The following is a 10,788-nucleotide window of genomic DNA, read 5'->3' as shown; positions in this document are numbered from 1 at the left end:
TTCATAGTTAACCTAGTCTTAATACTTAGAAATAATTGTTCTTGTACTCTTTGATTTAGAATATACTTTATTATTTCTCTACCACATCAAGTTCTAGTTCATCCCAACCCCATTTCTAAATTCAATTATATTTTAATACAAATTCTTCCAAGTTCGTAACAACTTGGGTGTTTATAAACGAACTCTTCGCGCCGGGAGGAAGAATTTAATCCATTATCTCGTGCGGAATAAGTTGGTAAAACGCCAGAATTCTTCGTTCATCGACGGACAGCGACATTCATCGCAGCTTCCACCGTCACAACGCCGATTCCAGACAGCCGTACGCCGACTCCTTCCCCGAGAACGACGCTCGACGATCGCCACATTTGAAAGCAGACGAGGGAAATCAGGGAAAGGTAAGTAAATTACCTCCTTACACGCGTTCGCGATTGTTTACGGTACCCGCGTCTTGCCAGAATCGACGGACCCGGTCATACGCGCTTTATACCGGACCGAATTCGCGACTAAAAGGCTTGTGTCATTCAGCCTCCTGGGATACGAATAATTTGTTCGCCAGGACGTGACACCTCACATACACTTCAAATGGATTGTAAATGCGACACTTCCTTGCTAGGAAATAGCGTCTGCAGATGTCTACGTATCGTAGCAATAGAGTTCTAATGCTTCTTAAATCGCGATATCGCATCACATTTCTATGTTTCATGATAAGATATAATATTCATTGTGCAGTGTTATGTATACCTCGTATTCACTTCAATAGAAAGCAAATGCGACACTTCCTTGCTAGGAAACAGAGTTGGCAGATGTCTACGAACTTAAGCAATGGATTTCTAATGCTTCTTAAATCGCGATATCGCTTCTCATTTCTATGTTTCGTGATAAGATATAATATTCATTGTGGAGCGTTATGTATACCTCGTATTCACTTCAAAAGAATGTAAATGCGACACTTCCTTGCTAGGAAATAACGTTGGCAGACGTCTACGTATCGAAGAAGTAGTGTTCTAATGCTTCTTAAAACGATATATCGCATCTCATTTCTATGTTTCATGATAAGATATAGTATGCAATGCGAAGCGTTATGTATGCCTCGTCTACACTTCAAAAGTGTGTAAATGGCACACTTCCTTTCTAGGAAATAGCGTTTGCAGATGTCTACGTATCGTAGCAATAGAGTTCTAATGCTTCTTAGAACGCTATATGGCATCTCATTTCTATGTTTCATGATAAGATATAATATTCATTGTGCAGTGTTATGTATACCTCGTATTAGCTTCAAAAGAATGTAAATGCGACACATTCTTGCTAGGAAGTAGCGTTTGCAGATGTCTACGTATCGAAGACAGAGTGTTCTAATGCTCCTTAAGTCGCGTTATCGAATCTCATTTCCATGTTTTATGATAAGATATAATATTTATTGTGCAGTGTTATGTATACTTCGTATTAGCTTCAAAAGAATGTAAATGCGACACTTTCTTGCTAGGAAATAGCGTTTACCGATGTCTGCGTATCGAAGCAATAGAGTTCTAATGCTTCTTATAACGAGATTTCGTATCTCAATTCTATGTTTTATGATAAGATATAATATTCATTACGGAGTGTCATGTATACCCCGTATTCCTTTCAAAAGAAAGTAAATGCGACACTTCGTTGCTAGGAAATAGCGTTTGCAGATGTCTACGTATCGTAGCGATAGATTTCTAATGTACCTGAAAAGGCGATATCGCATCTCATTTCTATGTTTCATGATAAGATATAATATTCATTGTGCAGTGTTATGTATACCTCGTATTCGCTTCAAAAGAATGTAAATGCGACACTTCCTCGCTAGGAAATAACGTTGGCAGACGTCTACGTATCGAAGAAGTAGTGTTCTAATGCTTCTTACAACGATATAGCGCATCTCATTTCTATGTTTCATGATAAGATATAGTATGCAATGCGAAGCGTTATGTATGCCTCGTCTACACATCAAAAGTGTGTAAATGGCACACTTCCTTTCTAGGAAATAGCGTTTGCAGATGTCTACGTATCGTAACAATAGATTTCTAATGCCCCTTAAAACGCGATATTGCACCTCTTTTCTATGTTTCATTATAAGATATAATATTCATTGCGAAGTGTCATGTATACCTCGTATTCACTTCAAAATAATGTAAATGCGACACTTCCTTCCTAGAAAATAGCTTTGGCAGTCGTCTACGTATCGTAGAAATAGATTTCTAATGCTTCTTAAAACGCTATATCGCATCACATTTCTATGTTTCACGATAAGATGTAATATTAATTGCGAAGTATCATGTATACCTTGTATTCACTTCCAATGAATGTAAATGAGACACATGCTTGCTAGGTAATAGCGTTTGCAGAAGTCTACGTATCGAAGCAATAGAGTTCTAATGCTTCTTAAATCGCGATATCGCATCTCATTTCTATGATTTATGATAAGATATAATATTCATTGTGGAGTGTTATGTATACCGCGTATTCACTTCAAAAGAAAGTAAATGCGACACTTCCTTGCTATGAAATAGCGTTTGCAGATGTCTACGTATCGAAGCAAGAGAGTTCTAATGCTTCTTAAATCGCGATATCGCATCTCATTCCTATGATTTATGATAAGATATAATATTCATTGTGGAGTGTTATGTATACCGCGTATTCACTTCAAAAGAAAGTAAATGCGACACTTCCTTGCTAGGAAATAGCGTTGGCAGATGTCTACGTATCGTACGAATATTGTTCTAGTGATTTTTAAATCGCGATATCGCATCTCATTTTTATGTTTCATGATAAGATATAATATTCATTACGAAGTGTCATGTAAACCTCGTTTTCCTTTCAAAAGAATGTAAATGCGCAACTACCTTGCTAGGAAGTAGCGTTTGCAAATGTCTACGTATCGTACCAATAGAGTTCTAATGCTTCCTCAATCGCCATATCCAATCTCATTTCTATGTTTCATTTTGAGATATGATATTCATTGTGGAGTGTTATGTACACATCGTATTCACTTCAAAGGAATGTAAATGCGACACTTCCTTCCTAGGAAATAGCGTTTGCAAATGTCTACGTATCGTACCAATATTGTTCAAAAGATTTTTAAATCGCGATATCGCATCTCATTTTTATGTTTCTTGATAAGATATAATATTCATTGCGAAGTGTCATGTACACCTCGCATGCACTTCAGATGAATGCAAATCCGACACTTCGTTGCTAGGAAATAGCGTTGGCAGATGTCTACCTATCGAAGCCTTAGAGTTCTAATGCTTCTAAAAGCAAGATATCGCATCTCATTCCTATGTTTCATGATAAGATATAATATTCATAGCGATGTGCCATGTATACCTCGCATACACATCAAATGGATTGTAATTGCGACACTTCCTTGCTAGGTAATAGCGTTTGCAGAAGTCTACGTATCGAAGCAATAGAGTTCTAATGCTTCTTAAATCGCGATATCGCATCTCATTTCTATGATTTATGATAAGATATAATATTCATTGTGGAGTGTTATGTATACCGCGTATTCACTTCAAAAGAAAGTAAATGCGACACTTCCTTGCTATGAAATAGCGTTTGCAGATGTCTACGTATCGAAGCAAGAGAGTTCTAATGCTTCTTAAATCGCGATATCGCATCTCATTCCTATGATTTATGATAAGATATAATATTCATTGTGGAGTGTTATGTATACCGCGTATTCACTTCAAAAGAAAGTAAATGCGACACTTCCTTGCAATGAAATAGCGTTTGCAGATGTCTACGTATCGAAGCAATAGAGTTCTAATGCTTCTTAAATCGCGATATCGCATCTCATTTCTATGATTCTTGATAAGATATAATATTCATTGCGAATTGCCCTGTATACCTCGCATACACTTCAAATGAATGCAAATGCGGCACTTCCTTGCTAGGAAATAGCCTTGGCAGATGTCTACGTATCGTAGCTATAGAGTTCCAATGCTTCTTAAAAAGATATATTGCATCTCAGTTTGATGTTTCATGATAAAATTTAATATTTATTGTGAAGTGTCATGTATAGCTCGTATTCACTTCAAAATAATGTAAATGCGACACTTCCTTGCTAGGAAATAGCGTTGGTAGATGTCTACGTATCGTAGCGATAGAGTTCCAATGCTTCTTAAAACGAGATATCGCATCTCATTTCTATGTTTCTTGATAAGATATAATATTCATTGCGAAGTGTCATGTATACCTCGTATTCACTTCTAAAGAATGTAAATGCGACACTACATTGCTTAGGAAATAGCGTTTGCAGATATCTACGTATCGAAGCAATAGTGTTCTAATGCTTCATAAAACGAGATATGGAATCAAATTTCTATGTTTCATGGTAAGATATAATATTCATTGCGAAGCGTCGTGTATATCTCGTATTCACTTCAAAAGAATGTAAATGCGACACTTCCTTGCTAGGAAGTAGCGTTCGCAGATGTCTACGTATCGAAGCAATAACGTTCTAATGATTTTTAAAACGAGATATCGCATCTCATTTCTATGTTTCATGATAAGTTATAATATTCATTGCGAAGTGTCATTTATACCTCGCATAAACTTCAAATCTATGTAATTGCGACACTTCCTTGCTAGGGAATAGCGTTTGCAGATGCCTACGTATCGAAGCAATAGTGTTCTAATGCACCTTATTTCGCGACATCGCATCTCATTTACATGAATCGTGATAAGATATAATATTCATTGTTGAGTGTTATGCATACCTCGTATTCACTTCAAAAGAATGAAAGAGCGACACTTCCTTGCTATTAAATAGCGTTTGCAGATATCTACGTATCGTAGCAATAGATTTCTAACGCTTCTCAAACGCGATATCGCATCTCATTTCTATGTTTCATGAAAAGATATAATATTCATTGCGACGTGTCATGTATACCTCGTATTCACTTCAGAAGAATGTAAATGCGACACTTCCTTGCTGGGAGACAACGTTTGCAAATGCATACGTATCGTAGCAATAGGGTTCCAATGCTTCTTAAAACAGGATATCGCATCTCATTTCTATGGTTCATGATAAGATATAATATTAATTGCGAGGTGTCATGTATACCTCGCACACACTTCAAATGAATATAAATGCGACACTTCATTGCTCGGAAATAGCGTTTGCAGATGTCAACGTATAGAAGCAATAGTGTTCTAGTGCTTCTTAAAACGAGATATCGCATCTCATTTCTATGTTTCATGATAACATATAATATTCATTGCGAAGTATTATGTATACCTCGTCTACACTTCAAATGAGTGTAAATGCGACACTTACTTGCTAGGAAATAGCGTTTCCAGATGTCTACGTATGGTAGCAATAGAGTTCTAATGCTTCTTAAAACAAGATATCGCATGTCATTTCTATGTTTCATGATAAGATATAATATTCGTTGCGAAGTGTTATGTATCCCTCGCATACACACGAAGTGAATATAAATGCGACACTTCCTTGCTAGGAAATAGCGTTTGCATACGTCTACATATCTTAGCAATAGAGTTCTAATGCTTCTTAGTACGCGATATCACATCTCATTTCTATGTATCATTATAAGATATAATATTCATTGTGGAGTGATATGTATACCTCATACATACTTCAAAAGAATGTAAATGCGACACTTCCTTGCTAGGAAATAGCGTTTGCATATGTCTAAGTATCGCAGTGATAGAGTTCTAGCGCTTCTTAAAACGCGCTATCGCATCTCATTTCTAAGTTTCATGATAAGGTATAATATTCATTGCAAAGTGTCATGTATACCTCGTATTCACTTCAGGAGAATGTAAATGCGACACTTCCTTGCTAGGAAAAAGCGTTTGCAGTTGCCTACGTATCGTAGCAACAGAGTTCTGACGCTTCTTAAAACGCGATATCGCATCTCATTTCTATGTTTCATGATAAGATATAATATTCATTGCGAAGTGTTATGCATTCCTCGTCTAGGCTTCAAATGAATGTAAATGCGACTCTTCCTTGCTAGGAAACAGCGTTTGCAGATGTCTACGTATCGAAGCAATAGATTTCTAATGCTCCTTAAAACGATATACCGCATCTCATTTCTATGTTCCATGACAAGATATATTATTCATTGCGATGCGTTATGTATCCCTCGTATTCACTTCAAAAGAATGTAAACTTGACACTTCCTTGCCAGGAAATAGCGTTTGCATATGTCTACGTATCGCACAAATAGTGTTCTAATGCTTCCTAAAACGCGATAACGCATCTCATTTCTATGTTTCATGATAAGCTATAATATTTATTGGGAAGTGTCATGTATACCTCGCATACACTTCAAATGAATGTAAATGCGACACTGTAACGTCAGGCATACCGCCTGCCACCCTCCGGCGTCCACCTCATCATCCCCAGCATCCGTATCCGGAGCCCCTGCACACGGGCCACCCGCCGACTCCCCGTCCCTACAGGTGGAGACAAAGGTACGAGAGGGAAGAAGGATGCAGCATGCCGCGCCCACGCGCGATCTCCACACACGAGGGGGACGACTTCACCCCGTATTACGAGGGCGAGGAGCTCTCCGACACATACTGGGTCGAATCCCCAGCGATCACGAAGCCCTATACGTACTTCTCGTACATATGGGACTAGAATAAGCACACTACTCACCTATGTACATACACACCAACACACACCTAGATTTAAGTGAATATATGTATATATTTCATTCACGCACGGTTATGTTCCGTTGCACTCGCGCGCACACTCGACGCTCGCGGCTCACGCTTAACGCGGGCCCCGCCCCACTCCGAACGGCCGCCCCACCGCGAGGACCGAGCGGCCGCCCTACTCCAACCGTCCGCCCCACCGCGAGGGCCCAGCGACTCGCGCGCCGCGCGACCCGAGGAGTTCGCGGACGCGAGACCGGAGAGTCAGTTTCTATCTCGCCTCCGAACCGAGAAGTTCTGATCAAGCATCCGAACGATGCACTTTCGGTCCGAGCAATAGGCTCATTCGCAACGAGCAATTAGATCTAATGCATTCGTCTCTATCCATACTCCCATAGCGGAGTCCATTCGATACTTTATACTATTTCTAATTCTCATTGTAATTGTTAGTTAGTAACTTAGAATTTAGTCAAGTGTATCTATTATAGTGAAATCATAGAATATAGTTTACTTTTACCAGATTCAAAGTATCTTTATTCGAGTTCAAATACAATTCCTTAATTCTAATCTACGGGTACGCTCGCGATTATTCTATTTCTATATCTCATCTGCGATAGTCTTGAGGCTCGACGACTAGAGCGAACCAGCGCTTAGTTGCTCCATCCTCACTTCTACCGTGTACAGAATATCTTGCGCCCAGGTCGATTCCGGTAAGCTAGAGCGAACCAACGCTTAGCCGCGCCGTACTCAACCGAAGTCCAAGTATTCTCAATGAGCCTTGCACCTCCGACAAAGCGTACACGACGCGCGGGGAGGAGAGAGTTTATTCGTCGCCTCGCTCGGGAATACGTGGGTGGTGCACCAGAATATTCAATTTCCTGCGATCGAGTCCTGGTTCCCGTGAAGGAGGTTTCCTTCGCCGCACGACCCGTACGAATCGCCGATCGTCAGGGCCAATCGCCGATACCTGTCAGCCGGAGTCAACCAGCCTGGACGCTTATTCCCATGGAAGTACCTCCGTTCCAGCCGTACTCAGCCGCCATCCCGGTTGCGGACCCAAGGCGATCCAGGTACCTGGAAAGAGAAATCAAACAGCAGAATCAAGCCTTCACAAGGTAAGTTTAGTGCTAATTATCGATTTATCGAGTCCGACACGCCAACGAACCCGGTCCGGACGCACTTCGCGTTATTTTCGGGAACGGTTACGACTTTGTGCCACCGTTACGAGCGCAACCGCACCTCGGGACGTGACAATACCTCGTATTCACTTCTAAGAAATGTACATGCGAAACTACCTTGCTAGGAAATAGCGTTTGCAGATATCCACGTATCGAAGCAATAGAGTTCCAATGCTCCTTAATAAGCGATATCGCATCTCATTTCTATGTCTCATGATAAGATATAATATTCATTGCGAAGTGTCATGTATACCTCGTATTCACTTCAAATCAATGTCAATGCGACACTTTCTTGCTAGGAAATAGCGTTTGCAGATATCTACGTATCGAAGCAATAGAGTTCTAATGCTTCTTAAAACGCGATATCGCATCTCATTTCTACGTTTCATTATAAGATATAATATTCATTGCGAAGTGTCATGTATACCTCGTATTCACTTCAAATGAATGTAAATGCGACACTTCCTTGCTAGGAAATAACGTTGGCAGACATCTACGTATCGAAGAAGTAGTGTTCTAATGCTTCTTAAAACGATATAGCGCATCTCATTTCTATGTTTCATGATAAGATATAATATTCAATGCGAAGCGTTATGTATACCTCGTCTAAACTTCAAAAATGTGTAAATGGCACACTTCGTTGCTAGGAAATAGCGTTTGCAGATGTCTACGTATCGTAGCATTAGAGTTCTAATACTACTTAGAACGCGATATGGCATCTCATTTCTATGTTTCATGATAAGATATAATATTCATTGCGAAGTGTCGTGTATACCTCGTATTCACTTCAAATGAATGTTAATGCGGTAGTTCCTTCCTGGGAAGTAGCTTCTGCAGATGTCTACATATCGAAGCAATAGATTTCTAATGCCTCTTAAAACGCGATATCGCACCTCATTTCTATGTTTCATGACAAGATATAATACTCATTGCGAAGTGTCACTTATACCTCGCATACACTTCAATTGAATGTACATGCGACACTTCCTTGCTAGGAAATAGCGTCTGTAGATATCTACGCATCGTACCAATAGAGTTCTAACGCTTCTTAAAATGCTATATAGCATCTCACTTCTATGTTTCATGATAAGATATAATATTCATTGCGTAGTGTCACGTATACCTCATATTCACTCCAAAGAATGAAAATGCGACACTTCATTGCTAGGAAGTAGCGTTTACAGATGTCTACGTATCGTAACAACAGAGTTCTAAAGCATCTTAAAGCATTATATCGCATCCCATACATATGTTCTGAATAAGATATAACATGCATTGCGAAGTGTCATGTATACCTCCTATTCACTTCAAAAGAATGTAAATGCGATACTTCCTTGCTAGGAAATAGCGTTTGTAGATGTCTACGTATCGTACCAATAGTGTTCTAACGCTTCTTAAAATGCGATTTCGCACCTCATTTCTATGTTTCATGATAAGATATATTATTCATTGCGAAGTGTCATGTATACCTCGTATTCACTTCAAATCAATGTAAATGCGACACTTTCTTGCTAGGAAATAGCGTTTGCAGATATCTACGTATCGAAGCAATAGAGTTCTAATGCTTCTTAAAAAGGGATATCGCATCTCAATTCTATGTTTCATTATAAGATATAATATTCATTGCGAAGTGTCATGTATACCTTGTATTCACTTCAAACGAATGTAAATGCGACACTTCCTTGCTAGGAAATAGCTTTTGCAGATATCTACGTATCGAAGCAATAGTGTTCCAATGCTTCTTAAAACGAGATATCGCATCTCATTTCTATGTTTCATGACAATATATAATACTCATTGTGAATTTTTATGTATACTTCGTACTCACTTCAAGCGAATGTAAATGCGACAATTCCTTGTTAGGAAATAGCGTTTGCAGATGTCTACGTATCGTAGTAATAGAGTTCTGACGCTTCTTAAAGCGCGATATCACATCCCCTTTCTATGTTTCATGATAAGATATAATATTCATTGTGCAGTGTTATGTATACCTCGTATTCACTTCAAAAGAATGTAAATGCGACACTCCCTTGCTAGGAATTAGCGTCTGCTGATGTCTACGTATCGTAGCAATAGTGTTCTAATGCCTCTCAAATCGCGATATCGCAGCTCATATCTATTTTTCATGGTAAGATATAATATTCATTGTGCAGTGTCATTTATACGTCGCATTCATTTCAACAGAATGTAATGCGACACATCCTAGCTAGGAAATAGCGTTTGCATATGTCTACGTATCGTAGCAATAGAGTTCTAATGCTTTTTAAATCGCGATATCGCATCTCATTTCTATGTTTCGTGATAAGATATAATATTTAATGCGAAGTGTCATGTATACCTCGTACTCACTTTAAATGAATGTAAATGCGCCACTTCCTTGCTAGGAAATAGCGTTTGCAGATGTCTACGTATCGTAGCAATGGTGCTCTAGTGCTTCTCAAAACGCGATATCGTACCTCATTTCTATATTTCATGATAAGATGTAATATACATTGTGGAGTGTTATGTATACCTCGTACTCACTTCAAAAGAATGTAAGTGCGACACTTCCTTGCTAGGAAGTAGCGTTTGCAGATGTCTACGTATCGAAGGAGTAGTGTTCTAATGCTTCTTAAAACGATATAGCGCATCCCATTTCTATGTTTCATGATAAGATATAGTATGCAATGCGAAACGTTATGTATACCTCGTCTACACTTCAAAAGTGTGTAAATGGCACACTTCCTTGCTAGGAAATAGCGTTTGCAGATGTCTACGTATCGTAGCAATAGAGTTCTAAAGTTTCTTAGAACGCGATATGGCATCTCACCTCTATGTTTCATGATAATATATAATATTCATTGCGAAGTGTCGTGTATACCTCGTATTCACTTGAAATGAATGTAAATGCGACACTTCCTTGCTAGGAAGTAGCATATGCAGATGTCTACGAATCGTAGCAATAGAGTTCTAATGC

The sequence above is a fragment of the Xylocopa sonorina genome, unplaced genomic scaffold (assembly GCF_050948175.1).
Source record: "Xylocopa sonorina isolate GNS202 unplaced genomic scaffold, iyXylSono1_principal scaffold0052, whole genome shotgun sequence".
NCBI classification, from domain to species: domain Eukaryota; kingdom Metazoa; phylum Arthropoda; class Insecta; order Hymenoptera; family Apidae; genus Xylocopa; species Xylocopa sonorina.
This window is presented reverse-complemented; position numbering follows the sequence as displayed.